We start from the raw sequence: 16,514 nt of genomic DNA on the forward strand, positions 1-16,514 counted from the left end.
TTTGGAGAAGGCACTACAACTGTACTACTACTCCACTACTACTCTACTGCTCTAGTACTACTTCTACTCTACTAGTGTGATTGCCAAAATGATGGTACACAGTATATCATTGTACATTTGGATAATTAAAGTCATATATCATGCCTGGTATCATATATTGCGTGGTCGCATGGTATCACCGTAGACATGAGTTGGTGTTGGAAGTTATGTCGGTATAAATGCCAGAGTCATTGGACTACGCAGACTCTATCACACTGTCGTGCCGACCTAAACTGAACTGTACCGTTCTGGCTCGGATAGATTTTATTTTTCATATTGTCTTTTCCAGCATCAACTATGGTATCTCGGACTCAGTTTAGTATTGTGAAAAGGTTATTGGTCCATTAGCCACCTTTGACCTATGTCCTGATGTCATATCATCATATGAAATGGGTGATACGGATAAAACACAATTGCAGTGACTCCAGTCTGCCTTCCCTTGAATACTGTGATGTCTATTGTGTAGTGGATGGAATCTGAGCTAGAGTCATGTAATTTTGCTGGTAAATTGGAAAGGAAAAAAGAGTGGAGTGCGCCTCTGATTTCTCCTGCTCAGACTACGAAAACAGCGAGTGGACAATTGGAAACACCAAAAAGAGAGAATGAGTGTTTTAGCTCAAATTGCTTTGAGCGTCTACCAAAAAGTTTGACGTATTATAAAATACCTGTTCTCTCCCCTTCCTCTCTTCCCCTTCTTCTCTGTCTAATCCTCTACCTCTCTTCTATCTTGTCATCCATACATCGAGTTAGAAGCCCAGTTAAACCCACTGCGATTCACACCTAACTCTAACGCTGGATAAAAGCGTTGAAAGGAATGCTGTGAAATCATTTGGACGGCATATTTAGTTAACCAACAAACCTGGGAGAGATGAATATCCGTTGGGCTGTTTGCAGATAAGCAGAGGGCCGTGTGATCTTCAAAAATGGAGATTAGCGTTTGCTTTACACATTTCCTTTTTTAATGGTGGAGAGAAACTGTGTTCATTTTCTGAATCAGACACCTGCTCTGACACAACAAAACAGATGATGGAGAACTGTCGCAAAGATCCCTTGTGTGTGTGTGTGTGTGTGTGTGTGTGTGTGTGTGTGTGTGTGTGTGTGTGTGTGTGTGTGTGTGTGTGTGTGTGTGTCTGTGTGTGTGTGTGTGTTTGTGTGTGCGCGTGTGTAATTGTGTACGGCATGTGTGTGTGCATTTGTGTGTGAGAGAGAGTGTGTCTGTGTGTGTGTTTGTGTCTCTTCAATGCGATGCAGAATGTTTGACTCATCAGTGTTATGTAAGAGGTCGGTGCGCGGAATGCAGATTTTTACATTGGCGATGATTTACTTTAACCCCCACCCCCTTGCCTCCCCCCAACCCTACCCCTGTTCCCCGTTTGTTTACGACAAGAGAAATAAAGTACATCAAAAAAGCTAAAAACAAATATGCAATTATAAGGAAGAAAATAGAGAATCCAATTATGAAAGGGAAAACATTGGCGGGGTGGTTTGGAGTCGTATTCCCCCGTTCCCCCGTCTCACTTGTGATTCAGTGCAGATGGCAGGAGCTGTGTGTGTGTGTGTGTGTGTGTGTGTGTGTGTGTGTGTGTGTGTGTGTGTGTGTGTGTGTGTGTGTGTGTGTGTGTGTGTGTGTGTGTGTGTGTGTGTGTGTGTGTGTGTGTGTGTGTGTGTGTGCCGAGGGGGTCAGTGGCAGAAAGTTTCTTATTAAAATGTCAGGAGCAATCATATGGATAAACGTCCGGGGCGCCACAGAGAGAGACAAAACAGCCTGTGCAAATGAAAATTAAGTAATAGTGCTCATATTTGATATCAGGCAACTGCGGTAGGAAGATAGGACGAGGGGAGGGGGGGATGAGAAATGAGAGAAGAGGAGGATTTTTGCTTTATTTTATTTATTACGATTCCCACTAGCCGCCGCCGACGGCGACAGCTAGTCTTACCTGGGTCTGACACATAACAAAAACAATAAATAATCAGAGAAAAAAACGTTACAATTTACATACATTTAAAAACATAAACATGTAGTGTGCTTGTGTGTGTGCATCTATCGGTTAAACATACATGTCAGTACATACACACAACAACTAGATCTCACGGGGGAGAGGCGTTGTGCTGTGAGGTGTTGCTTTATTTGTTTTTTAAACCAGGTATGCTATTCACTTGCGCTATATGAGATGAAAGGTAGTTCCATGTGTTAATGGCTGTATTATACTTTGTATAATAATCTGTATAATACTGTGTGTTTCCTTGAATTTGTTCTGGTCCTGGGGACTGTGAAAAGACCCCTGGTAGCATGTCTGGTGGGGTAAGGGCATGTGTCAGTGTTGTGTGTAAGCTGACTATTCAAAGAATTTGGATCTTTAAAAAGTTTCTCATAAAAACAAGAAGTGATGTTGTCAGTCTTTCCTCAACTCTTAACAAAGAAAGACTGGCATGGATCGTATTTCTATTAGCCCTCTGGTTACAATGAAGAGCAAGACGTGCCGCTCTGTTCTGGGACAGCTGCAGCTTAACCAGGTCTTTCTTTGCAGCACTTGACAATATGACTGGACAATAATCAAGATAAGACGAAACTAGAGCCCGCAGGACTTGCTTTGTGGAGCGTGGTGTCAAAAAAGCAGAGCATCTCCTTATTACGGACAGACTTCTCCCCCTCTTTACAACCATTGAATCTATATGTTTTGACCATGACAGTTTACAAACTAAGGTAACGCCAAGTAATTTAGTCTCCTCAACATGTTCAACAGCCTCACCATTCATTACCAGATTCTAGAGGTCTAGAGTCTAGAACGTAGGAAATGATTTGTACCAAATACGATGCTCTTAGTTTTAGAGTTGTTCAGGACTAGTTTACTACTGGCCACCCATTCCAAAACAGACTGCAACTCTTTGTTAAAGGGCTCAGTGACTTCATTAGCTGTGGTTGCTGAGGAGTATATGGTTGAATCATCAGCATACATGGATACACATGTTTTGTTTAATGCCAGTAGCGGGTCATTAGTAAAAATAGAAAAGAGTAGAGGGCCTGAGGAGCTGCCCTGCGGTGTGCTACACTTTACATGTTTGACATTAGAGAAGCTTCCATTAAAGAAAACCCTCTGAGTTATATTAGATAGATAGCTCTCAATCCACAATATGGCAATCCACAATAATACAGAGGTTGAAAAGCCATAACGCATACATTTTCTCAACAACATGTTGTGGTTAATAATATCAAAAGCTGCATTGAAATCTAACAAAAAGAAGCTCCCAGAATATTCTTATTATGCATTTCTTTCAACCAATCATGTTGAATGCCCTTCTCTTTAAGCATGCTGAAAGTTTGTTGTTAATTAATTAGAAAAATAGTATTGTATTTGGTCAAACATAGTTTTGTTCAACAGTTTGCTAAGAGCTGGGGAACAAGCTGATAGGTCTGCTGTTAGAACCAGTAAAGGCCTCTTTGCCACTTTTGGGTAGCGGAATGACTTTGGCTTCCATCCAGGACAAACACTTTCCTTTAGGCTCAGATTAAATATATGACAGATAGGAGTACCTATAGAGTCAGCTACCATGCTCAGTAGCTTTCCATCTAAGTTGTCAATGCCAAGAGGTGTGTCATTATTGATGGAAAACAATAATTTTTCCACCTCTCCCACACTAACTTTACAAAATTCAACCTTTCGATGCATTTCAATCATTATTAGTTTTTTTATGCATGAATACGATGGCTCACTGTTCGTTATTGACATTTCCTGCCTAAGTTTGCCACTTTGCCAATGACGTAACCATTAAAATAATTGGCAACATCAAATGTTTGGTGATGAATAAGCCATCTGATTCAATGAAAGATGGAATTTAACTTGTCTTTGTCCATCATTTAATTTCAACTACTCATTGATATCATGATTATAGCATTAATCTAATAATAATAATAATTCATAATACAGTTTATTCTTGTTTTTGTTCAGTTTAGTCACATACATTTTCTCAATTTGCAGTAAGTCAGCCAGTCAGATGTTTGTCCAGACTTACTGCTACTCATTTTGCCCCATCTCTTTCAACCATGCAGTTTTTCATTTACTCATCAATCCATGGAGCCTTTACAGTTTTAACAGTCCGTTTCTTAAAAGGTGCATGTTTATCAATAATTGGAAGAAGCAGTTTCATGAATTCATCAATTGCAGCATCTAGATGCTCCTTATTAATCACATCAGACCAACACATATTTTTTTTTAACATCATCCACATAAGAGTCGCAGCAAAAATCCTTTGTATTGTTGTGGAAAACTCTTATACACTATTTTAGGCCCAGCTTTTGGAACTTTGGATTTCTTGGATATAGCAACTATAGTTCTATATTACTAGTAAGAATGTGATCAATACATGTGGATGATCTTGTTCATGTAGTGTTTTTAAACACCCTGGTAGGTTGATTAACAACCTGAACCAGATTACAGGCACTGGTTACAGTGAGAAGCTTCCTCTTGAGCAGACATCTTGATGAAAAACAGTATTTAATAAGATCCCCAAGAAAGTAGACCTCTCTGTGTACATCGCATACACTATCAAGCATTTCACACACATTATTTAGATACCGACTGTTAGCACTTGCTGGCCTATAGCAACAACCCAACAGAACAGGCTTTAGATGAGGCAGGTGAACCTGCAACCACAACACTTCAATAACACTTGACATGAGATCTTCTCTAAGCATTACAGGGATATTGCTCTGAATAAGCATAAATCATTCCTGAGGGGAAGGGACCTGGTGGAAGAGCGTTCCATGATGACATGGCTCTATACACACAGTAACTGAACAACACATTAAATCTGTTTTTGGTTCGGGTACCGTGAAGAAACCCATAGCAGCGTGTCTGGGGGGTTGTGTATGTCTGTTTGAAGTGTCTGCAAATATATTATACAAATGATTAGGACTTTTCAACACATAAATGTTTCGTTAAAAGACTAGAAGAGAAGTAGTCAATTTGTCCTCAACCACGAATGACTGTCATGCATGTTGTTGATGTTAGTTCCGTGTGTGCAGGCAAGGCGTGCTGCTTTGTTTTTAGCCAGCTGTAGCTTGGCTAGGTCTTTCTTTGCTGCACCTGACCACACTAGCGGACAGTAGTCAAGACGGAACAAGATCCCAGCCTGAAGAACTAGCACAGTGGATCTTTGTGTCAAAAACACAGAACATATTATTTTTTTATAACAGACATACCTCACCCCATCTTCACAACAACTTTGTCAATATGACTTGACCATGATAACGGACCATGGAATGTCACTCCTGGGAGTCTTGTTCAATTGTCACACCCTTTATGCACATCTCCAGTTGAGGTTTCCTGTAGGTCTAAGACGCTTTAAACCAAATACAATCCTTTTGGTTTTAGATGTATTTAACACCAGTTAATTGTTAATGACCCATTCTGACACTGACTGTAACTCCTTGCTATGAGTCTCAGTGAGCTCAGTGGCTGTAGGTGCTGATTTGTAGAGTGTGCAATCATCAGCATACCCAGTCATTTTAGCTCTTTGTAAGACAAGTGGCAAATAATTAGTAAAAATAGAGAGGAGTAGCAGCCCAAGCAACAAGTGTGGCAATACGGGTGGGCTTGAGGATAACCACCCAATGAGGACACTGGAAAGCCTTGGTTTGGAATGTGTCTGCCTGTGCAGTCTTTCTAGAAAGGTTTTTTATGGTAAATTGCCCCACTGGCTAGTTACTACAGCCCCTACACTATGGCTGAACTCACCAATAGTCCTATTCACCCAAACATGTATGCAGGATGTGTAATAACACCATATCAGTTAATGGCTTGGGCGCAGCTGATGTAGACTAGATAGGTGCATCGTGGCTGATAATACATACAGCATGTGGACCAGCAAGGTACAGGACAGTAGATGATGGCTGGAGATGGATTTTCCAGCAGTCCATGAGTGCAGACATTAAAGGCCCAGTGCAATCAAAATGTTGTTTTTTCCTGTGTTTTATATCATATTGTACAACAGCTGATGAAACTAACACTGTAAAAGTGTGAAAAAAATGTGATCAGTGTTATTTCCTAATAGTTGCTAGTTGAAAATACAATCTACACAGCAGGTTTGCATCCGAGTTTCGGCTTTCCGTGCTGACATCACCATGCGGTAAACTGGTTAACAGACGAATAAAATGAGACTTCCAAACCTCTCTGCCAATAATAGCTAATTTTCAGTTTTCCCCTCCCCACTCAGACCACTCCCAGACAGTCTTGAGAAATATGTTTTTGCTAAAAAGCTATTTTTGCCATTTTAATGGAAATCTATTACAGTAATGTACACTACATGACCAAAAGTATGTGAACACCGGCTCGTCGAACATCTCATTCCCAAAATCACGGGTAGTAATATGGAGTTGGTCCCCCCTTTGCTACAGCTTCAACTCTTCTGGGAAAGCTTTCCACTAGATGTTGGAACATTGCTCCGGGCAATTGCTTCCATTCAGCCACAAGATCATTAGTGAGGTCAGACACTGATGTTGTGCGATTAGGCCTGGCTCGCAATAGGTGTTCCAATTCATCCCAAAGGTGTTCGATGGGGTTGAGGTTAGGGCTCTGTGCAGGTAAAACCCAGATTCATCCATCGGACTGCCTGATGGTGAAGAGTGATTCATCACTCTAGAGAACGCGTTTCCACTGCTCCAGAGTCCAATGGCAGTGAGCTTTACACCACTCCAGCCAACGCTTGGCATTGCGCATGTGGATTTTAAGATTGTGTGCGGCTGCTCGGCAATGGAAACCCATTGCATGAAGGTCACGATGAACAGTGATTGTGCTGAGGTTGCTTCCAGAGGCAGTTTGGAGTTCGGTAGTGAGTGTTGCAACTGAGTAGTCGATTTTTACGCGCTACGCGCTTCAGCACTCAGCGGTCCAGTTATGTGAGCTTGTGTGGCTTACCACTTCGAGGCTGAGCCACACATTTCCACATCACATTTGACCAGGGCAGCTCTATCAGGGCAGACATTTGACAAACGGACTTGTTGGAAAGGTGGAATCCTATTGTCATGCCACGTTGAAAGTCACCCAGCACTTCAGTAAGGCCATTTTACTGCCAATGTAGATTGGAGATTGCATGGCTGTGTGCTCGATTTTATACACCTGTCAGCAACGGGTGTGGCTAAAATAGCTTAATCCGCTAATTTGAAGGGGTATCCACATACTTTTGGTGATGTAGTATACTTAACTGTCACCCAGAAATGATTTGATATTTATATTAAAAAAAGCTGCATTGGGCCTTTAAGAGTGTTGTGAGCTAGTCTATCAGCCACCCTCTTCCTTCCCTTTCTTATCAGTCATTTCTGGTGGCAGGCTCGGGTCCCCGTGGTCAGGCCTCAAGAACGCCGCCCGTAGAAGCAACGCCACAGGGTTATTATCAGGTGGCGATGGAGCCCAAGCGAGTGGCGGGGGGAGAGTCATTGGAGGGCAAAACGACTGCTGACAGCATTAACGACTGACCGTTTGACACCATACCTGTCACGCTGACAGCAGTGTGGGGGCCATTGTCATTGTCAGTCAGCTAGATACTGTGACTTGTCACTATGGAAGCATTTTTAAGTTAAACAGCTTTACTATGTATTCGACTTGAATTGTCTTTTAGTTATCTGTCGGAAGTGAAACACTAACAGAATGACTGATACCAACCTAAGTCATCATTTTGTGCTTGTTACCAGGCAATAGAATGCAAAGATCAACACATACATTGATCTACTGTAGAATGTACAGAAGAAAATAACACATACACTTTAGTTTATAGACGACAGTGATTTTGCATCTCTCGTATGGCTAATCAACGAGCCATCTGTCTTGATACGAAACAGCTGTTCCTCTGATTCCAATTTCCATGCAATATAAACAAACAGCAAAATTAATCCAGAAAATAACCATTATAATGAACGGGTACTGTAGCATTTGTTGCGCTGCTGCCACGGGGGAGCCCTGCGATCAGCCATCAGTCAAGATTGGGAGCGAGCCCCGGTGAAGAAGTAACTTGACAACAGGCATTCATAACAAACAGGATGACAAGGCTAGGAACACATGGCACGTCTCTAGGCACCCTTTTCCATTAATAGTGCACTACTTTTGACCAGAGCGCTATAGGCCCTGGTCAAACGTAGGGCACGATATAGAGAATAGGTTGTAAATGGGGACGCAACCTGTAGCAGTAGCTGGCTATCAGGGGAATAGTCATTTCGGCGAGGCGAGACATTTGAGGATATTAGCTCAGCGCACAATCAGCCCTTCTCTTTCCCCAATTAGGACTATTAATCAACTTTTGGAACAGCTGGGATGCTATTTTTACAATTTCATATTCAGCCTCTCTCTCCACCCCTCTCTTTAGTTCTCTTTTGCCCACATTGTCTCTCACTTTGTTTCATCCCTTTGGCCTTAACCCAGCTGCTGGCACTACCGTGGCATTATTGCTAGTCACAGAAAGGGATTGGCTATAGGGCAATTCAGTATATTGTTTATTTTACCTTTATTTAACTAGGCAAGTCAGTTAAGAACAAATTCTTATTTTCAATGACGGCCTAGGAACAGTGGGTTAACTGCCTGTTCAGGGGCAGAACGACAGAGTTGTACCTTGTCAACCTTTCGGTTACTAGTCCAACGCTCTAACCACTAGGCTACCCTGCCAGATGGGCTGGAGTAAAAATAACATGGCTATATATACAGGGAGTACCAGTACCAAGTCGATGTGCATGGGTACGAGGTAATTGAGGTAGCTACAGTTGAAGTCTGAAGTTTACATGCTGTACACTTAGATTGGAGTCAATAAAACTCGTTTCTCAACCACTCCACACATTTCTTGTTAACAAACTATAGTTTTGGCAAGTCGGTAAGGAAATCTACTTTGTGCAGGACACTAGTCATTTTTCCAACAATTATTTACAGACAGATTATTTCACTTATAATTCACTGTATCACAATTCCAGTGAGTCAGAAGTTTACATACAGTAAGTTGACTGTGGAAAACTTCAAGAAAATTATGTCATGGCTTTAGAAGCTTCTGATAGGCTAATTGACATCATGGGAAAATCAAAATAAATATAATACATTTTAGACTTCCACAAATCTGGTTCATCCTTGGGAGCAATTTCCAAACGCCTGAAGGTACCATGTTCATCTGTACAAACAATAGTACGCAAGTATAAACACCAATGGGACTACGCAGCCGTCATACCGCTCAGGAAGGAGACGCGTTCTGTCTCCTAGAGATGAACGTACTTTGGTGCGAAAAGTGCAAATCAATCCCAGAACAACAGCAAAGGACCTTGTGAAGATGCTGGAGGGAACAGGTACAAAAGTATCTATGTCCACAGTAAAATTAGTCCTAAATCGACATAACCTGAAAGGCCGCTCAGCAAGGAAGAAGCAACTGCTCCAAAATCACCATAAAAAAAGCCAGACTACGGTTTGCAACTGCACATGGGGACAAATATCGTACTTTTTGGAGAAATGTCCTCTGGTCTGTTGAAACAAAAATAGAACTGTTTGGCCATAATGACCATGGTTATGTTTGGAGGAAAAAGGGGGAAGCTTGCAAGCCGAAGAACACCATCCCAACCGTGAAGCACGGGGATGGCAGCATCATGTTGTGGGGGTGCTTTGCTGCAGGAGGGACTGGTGCACTTCACAAAATAGATGGCATCATGAGGCAGGAAAAATATGTGGATATATTGAAGCAACATCTCAAGACATCAGTCAGGAAGTTAAAGCTTGGTCGCAAATGGGGTCTTCCAAATGGACAATGACTCCAAGCATACTTCCAAAGTTGTGGCAAAATGGCTTAAGAACAACAAAGTCAAGGTATTGGAGTGGCCATCACAAGCCCTGACCACAATCCTATAGAACATTTGTGGGCAGAACTGAAAAAGTGTGTGCGAGCAAGGAGGCCTACAAACCTGACTCAGTTACACAATCTCTGTCAGCAGGAATGGGCCAAAATTTACCCAACTTATTGTAGGAAGCTTGTGGAAAGCTACCCAAAATGTTTGACCCAAGTTAAACAATTTAAAGGCAATGCTACCAAATACTAATTGAGTGTATGTAAACTTCTGACCCACTGGGAATGTGATGAAAGAAATAAAAGCTGAAATAAATCATTCTCTGTACTATTATTTTAACCTAAGACAGGGAATTTTTACTAGGATTAAATGTCAGGAATTGTGAAAAACTAAGTTTAAATGTATTTGGCTAAGGTGTATGTAAACTCCCGATTTCAACTGTATGTACATATATGTAGGAGTAAAATGACTAGGCAACAGGGTAGATAATAGACAGTAGCAGCAACGTATTTGGTGAGTGTGAAAGTGTGTGTGACGTCAGCATGCTTGTGTGTGCATGTTACGTGGTGTGTGTGTGTGTGTGTGTGGTGGGTGTGTATGTGTGTGTTGGGGTGTCAGTTTAAGTATGCGTGAGCGTGTGGGTAGAGTCTATTGTGTGTCCGAGTAAATTTCAAGAGTTTTAGTGCAAAAAAGGGTCAATGCAGGTAGTCTGTGTATCCATTTGATTAGCTATTTCAATGTCCTGTTTAGAAGTCATATGGCTTGGGGGAAGAAACTGTTCAGGGTCCTGTTGGTTCCAGACTTGGTGCATTGGTACCGCTTGCCGTGAGCTAGCAGAGAGAACAGTCTGTGGCTTGGGTGGCTGGAGTCTTTCACAATTTTTTGTGCCTTCTTCTGACACCACCTGGTATAGATGTCTTATATCAGGCAGTGCCAGTTGCCATATGAAACGGTGATGCAGCCAGTCAAGATGCTCTCGATGGTGCAGCTGTAAAACTTTTTGAGGATCTGAGGGCCCATGCCAAATCTTTTCAGCCTCCAGGGCATTGTTGTGCCGTCTCGCTACTGTGTTTGTGTGTTAGGACCATGACATATCCTTAGTGATGTGGACAGCGAAGAACTTGAAGCTCTCGACCCGTGCTCTGCCCTCTATTTTCTGAAGACCACGATCAGCTCCTTTGTCTTACTGATATTCAGGGAGAGGTTGTTTTCCTGGCACCACACTGCCAGGTCTCTGACCTCCTCTATATAGGCTGTCTCATCGGCGTCAGTGATCATACCTACCGCTGTTATGTCGTCGGCAAACTTAAAGATGGTGTTGGAGTCGTGCATGGCCAGTAGTAGTGGGTGAACAGGGACTACAGGAGGGGTTTAAGCACACACTCCTGAGGGGCCCCCGTGTTGAGCGTCAGCATGGAGGATGTTTTATTGCTTACCCTTACCAAATGGGGGCGGCCCATCAGGAAGTCCAGGATCCAGAGGATCCAGTTGCAGAGGGGAATGTTCAGTCCCTGGGACCTTAGCTTAGTGATAAGCTTCGAGGGCACTATGGTGTTGAATGCTGAGCTGTGGTCTAGTGTAGAGTGCAATAGAGATTATATCATTTGTGGATCTGTTAGGGTGGTATGTGATTGGAGTGTGTTCAGGGTGTCTGGGATGATGGTATTTATGTGAGCCATAACCAGTCTTTCAAATAATTTAATGGCTATAGATGTGAGTGCTATGGGGCCATAGTAATTTAGACATGTTACATTGGCAGTTTTGGGCACAGGGACTATGGTGGTCTGCTTGAAACATATAGGTATTACAGACTGGGTCAGGGATCATTTGAAAATGTCAGTGAAGACACTTGTCAGCTGGTCAGCGCATGCTCTGAGTAGGCGTCCTGGTAATCCATATGCGGCCTTGTGAATGTTAACCTGTTTAAAGGTTTTACTCACATCAGCTACGGAGAGTGTGATCACACAGTCGTCGGGAACAGCTGGTGCTCTCACACACGTTTCAGTGTTGCTTGCCTTGAAGACAGCTTTTAGCTTGTCTGGTAGGCTCGTGTCACTGGGCAGCTGATAGCTGGGTTTCCCTTTCTAATCTGTGATAGTTTGCAAGCCCCGCCACATTCGATGAGCGTCAGAGCCAGTGTAGTAGGATTGACACTTTGCCTGTTTGATGGTTGATCAGAGGGCATAGCGGGATTTCTTATAAGCGTCTGGGTTACTGTCCCACTCCTTGAAAGCAACAGCTCAAATCAAATTAAATCAAAATCAAATCTTATTTTGTCACATGCGCTGAATACAACAGGTTTAGACCTTACAGTGAAATGCTTACTTACAAGCCCTTAACCAACAATGCAGTTTGAAGAAAAATACAATAAAAAGTAAGAGATAAGAATAACAAATGATTAAAGAGCAGCAGTAAATAAAAATAGCGGGGTCAACAGGGGGTCAACGTACAGAGTCAATGTGCGGGAGCACCTGTGTCGAGGAAATTGAGGTAATATGTATATGTAGGTCGAGTTATTAAAGTGACTATGCATAGGCAACCATTTGATTAGCTGTTCAGGAGACTTATGGCTTGTGGGTAGAAGCTATTTAGGAACCTCTTGGACGTAGACTTGGCGATCTGGTACCGCTTGCCATGCGGTAGCAGAGAGAACCACCTATGACTAGGGTGGCTGGAGTCTTTGATCATTTTTAGGGCCTTCCTCTGACACCCCCTGGTATAGAGGTCATGGATGGCAGGAAGCTTGGCCCCGGTGATGTACTGGGCTGTACGCACTACCATCTGTAGTGCCTTGCGGTCAGCGGCCGAGCAGTTGCCATACCAGGCAGTGATGCAAACCGTCAGGATGCTCTCGATGCTCTCGACATTTTGAGGATCTGAGGACCCATGCCAAATAGGTTTTGTCGTGCCCTCTTCACGACTGTCTTGGTGTGCTTGGACCATGTTAGTTTGTTGGTGATGTGGACACCAAGGAACTTGAAGCTTTTAACCTGCTCCACTACAGTCCGTCGATGAGAATGTGGGCGTGGTCGGTCCTCCTTTTCCTGTAGTCCACAATTATCTCCTTTGTCTTGATCACATTGAGGGAGAGGTTGTTGTCCTTGCACCACACGGTCAGGTGTCTGACCTACTCCCTAAAGGCTGTCTCATCGTTGTCGGTGATCAGGCCTACCACTGTAGTGTCATCAGCAAACTTAATGATGGTGTTGGAGTCGTGCCTGGCCGTGCAGAGGGGACTGAACACGCACCCCTGAGGGGCCCCCGTGTTGAGGATTATCGTGACGGATGTGTTGTTACCTACCCTTACCACCTGGGGGTGGCTCATCAGGAAGTCCAGGATCCAGTTGCAGAGGGAGGTGTTTAGTCCCAGGGTCCATAGCTTAGTGATGAGCTTTGTGGGCACTATGGTGTTGAACGCTGAGCTGTAGTCAATGAATAGCATTCATTATAGCAGTTGAGATTGCATCATCTGTGGATCTGTTGGTGCGGTATGCAAATTGGAGTGGGTCTGGGTTTTCTGGGATAATGGTGTTGATGTGAGCCATGACCAGCCTTTCAAAGCATTTCATGGCTACAGGCGTGAGTGCTACGGGTCGGTAGTCATTTAGGCAGGTTACCTTAGTGTTCTATGGTCTGCTTGAAACATGTAGGTATTACAGACAGGGAGAGGTTGTAAATATCAATGAAGACACTTGCCAGTTATTTCGCTCGTCTGGTCGGCTCGTGTCACTGGGCAGTTCTTGGCTGTGCTTCCCTTTGTAGTCTGTAATAGTTTGCATGCCCTGCCACATCCGTAGAGCGTAGGAACCGGTGTAGTATGATTTGATCTTAGTCCTGTATTGATGCTTTGCCTTTGATGGTTTGTCAGAGGGCATAGGACAATTTCTTATAAGCTTCCAGGTTAGAGTCCTGCTCCTTGAAAGCAGCCTGCTCAGTGTGAATGTTGCCTGTAATCCATGGCTTCTGGTTGGGGTATGTACTTTGAGTCACTGTGGGGACAACGTCCTCGATGCACTTATTGATAAAGTCAGTGACTGATGTGGTGTACTCCTCAATGCCATCGGAAGAATCCCAGAACATATTCCAGTGTTTGCTAGCAAAACAGTCCTAAAACAGTAATTTAGCATCTGCTTCAGCTGACCACTTTTTATAGACCGAGTCAGTGGTGATTCCTGCTTTAATTTTTACTTGTACACAGGAATCAGGAAGATAGAATTATGGTCAGATTTGCCAAACGGAGGGTGAGGGAGAGCTTCGTAAACGTCTCTGTGTGTGGAGTAAAGGTGGTCTAGAATTTTTTTCCCTCTGGTTGCACATTTAACATGCTGATAGAAATTAGGTAAACCTGATTTATGTTTCCCTGCATTAAAGTCCCCGGCCACTAGGAGCGCCGCCTCTGGATGAGCATTTTCCTGTTTGCTAATGGTGGTATACAGCTCATTGAGTGCAGTTTTAGTGCCAGCATCGGTCTGTGGGGGGATGTAGACAGCTACGAAGAATACAGATGAAAACTCTCTAGGTAGATAGTGTGGTCTACAGCTTATCATGAGATACTCTACCTCAAGCGAGCAAAACCTTGAGACTTCCTTAGATATCGTGCACCAGCTGTTGTTTACATAGATGCATAGGCTCCCGCACCATGTCTTACCAGAGGCTGCTGTTCTGTCCTACTGAAAGGATGTTTAACCCGCAACCTGTACGTTCTTAAGGTCGTCGTTCAGCCACGACTCGGTGAAACATAAGATTTTACAGCTTTTAATATCCCGTTGGCAGGATAAACGTGTTTCAGTTCGTCCCATTTATTTTCCAACGATTGAACGTTAGCTAGCAGGGTGGAAGGCATGGGCAGATTAGCCACTCATCGCCTGATCCTCACAAGTTACCCTGATCCCCTTCTGCGAAATCTGCATTTCCTTCTCCAGCAAATAATGGGGATCTGGGCCTGGTCGGGGGTCTGTATTATATCCCTCCCGTCCGACTCATTGAAGAATAACTCTTCATCCAGTTTGAGGTGAGCAATCGTCGTTCTGATGTCCAGAAGCTCTTTTCGGTCATAAGAGACAGTAGCAGAAACATTATGTACAAAACAAGTTACGAACAACGTGTAACTTGTCTTTATCTTAGCGCATATGTTGCCTGTAATCCATGGCTTCTGGTTGGGATATGTACGTACACTGCAGGGACGACGTTATCGATGCGCTTATTAATGACGCCGGTGATTTATGTGGTAAACTACTCAATGCCATCGTATGAATCTCAAAACCTATTCAAGCCTGTACTAGCAAAGCAGTCCTGTAGCTTAGCATCCGTTTCATCAGACCCCTCCCGAATTGAGCATGTCACTGGTACTTCCTGTTTGAGTTTTTGCTTGTAAGCAGGAATCAGGCGGATAGTGGTCAGCTTTGCATTCGTCTTTGTGTGTGGACTAAAGGTAATCTAGAGTCTTGTTTCCCTGTAGTTGCAAAGGTGACATGCTGGTATAAATTAGGTTTGGGTTAGAGCTACCATGCACTGAATATCCAAATACACCAAATAACTACACACTGTACATACTTTACATATTCAAGTAAATTAAGATAAAGAAAGTTAACATAGGTTCTGTATTAAATGGCACCCTATTCCCCATTGTGCCCTGGTCAAAAGTAGTACACTATATAGTGGATAGCGAGCCATTTGGGATGCACACTTTATCCTTCAAAGTCAAACTTTAGTCGTTTTCCTCGCCTGTGCTACTCTCAGCCTCTCAGTCTCTTACTGTAGCAAACAGTAAAAGCATTAACCTGTACACAAGAACAAGGGCCAGGCAGTCTCTCTCTAGTGGCTTTTAGGCTAGCATAAAGTGGGCAGGGCACTGCATATTCATTCTGACCTGCTAATGCCGTATTACCTTTATGCAGAACTCCCTTGCGGGCTGGCAGGCTGGGTGACCTGTCCCGCTCAACAGAATGCAAAGCGGGTGGAGCCAAAGGGGTTAAGAGCAATGTCACTAAGAGACTTATGAATGGAACAGGGATGGGGCGGGTGTGTATTTTATGGTGTGCGTGTGGAGCTGTACAGAGTTAAATGATAAAAGGATTCGGATTTAAAAGCTGCAGTAATTGCAGCGAATGCAATTTTCTCAATGAGAACTATTTCTTGGGAAATTAAAAGGATACAGAGGAAAATGCAGATATCAATCACTTCTCTACCAGCGAGATGAATCATTTCATGGTGATCAACATCTCTCATTGTCTCATTCAAATATACTTTATACCAAGAGATGTCCTTTATGGACGGATCACCATCTAATTTCACATGTTATATAACTAACATGTACTGTAGCTAGGTAGGTAAAACAAATTTTGCTTTGATGTCCAATGGAAGTTCATACATCTGTACATACAAGTGTTATCTTACGCTACACCAATTAACACCTGTCGTCGACAGCATCCCTTCGTTTGCTTCCACATTTAAAGGTAAAATTAAAGGTAAAATAAATAAAAATTGAATCAATACAAGTGGATGGGTCAAAGAATTCTGGAATGAACACAAGGCTTTTCCTTCTAATTTGCAGATGCGGCTACCATATTTCTCTCGCAGAGGTAGGTGGTAGTCACCAACAGTTAGATGTTAGATATGAAGTGTGTGTGTGTGTGTGTGTGTGTGTGTGTGTGTGTGTGTGTGTGTGTGTGTG

General features: G+C 43.1%; 1 protein-coding gene across 6 annotated transcripts in view; it reads right to left on the reverse strand.

The window, feature by feature from the left end:
- The window catches only part of LOC120052780 (catenin alpha-2-like), a 654,154-nt gene that overhangs the window by 134,604 nt on the left and 503,036 nt on the right, over positions 1-16,514 (reverse strand). The gene's annotated exons all lie outside the window — the stretch shown is intronic.

Source organism: Salvelinus namaycush, chromosome 8, assembly GCF_016432855.1.
Source record: "Salvelinus namaycush isolate Seneca chromosome 8, SaNama_1.0, whole genome shotgun sequence".
Classification (NCBI taxonomy): Eukaryota; Metazoa; Chordata; class Actinopteri; order Salmoniformes; family Salmonidae; genus Salvelinus; species Salvelinus namaycush.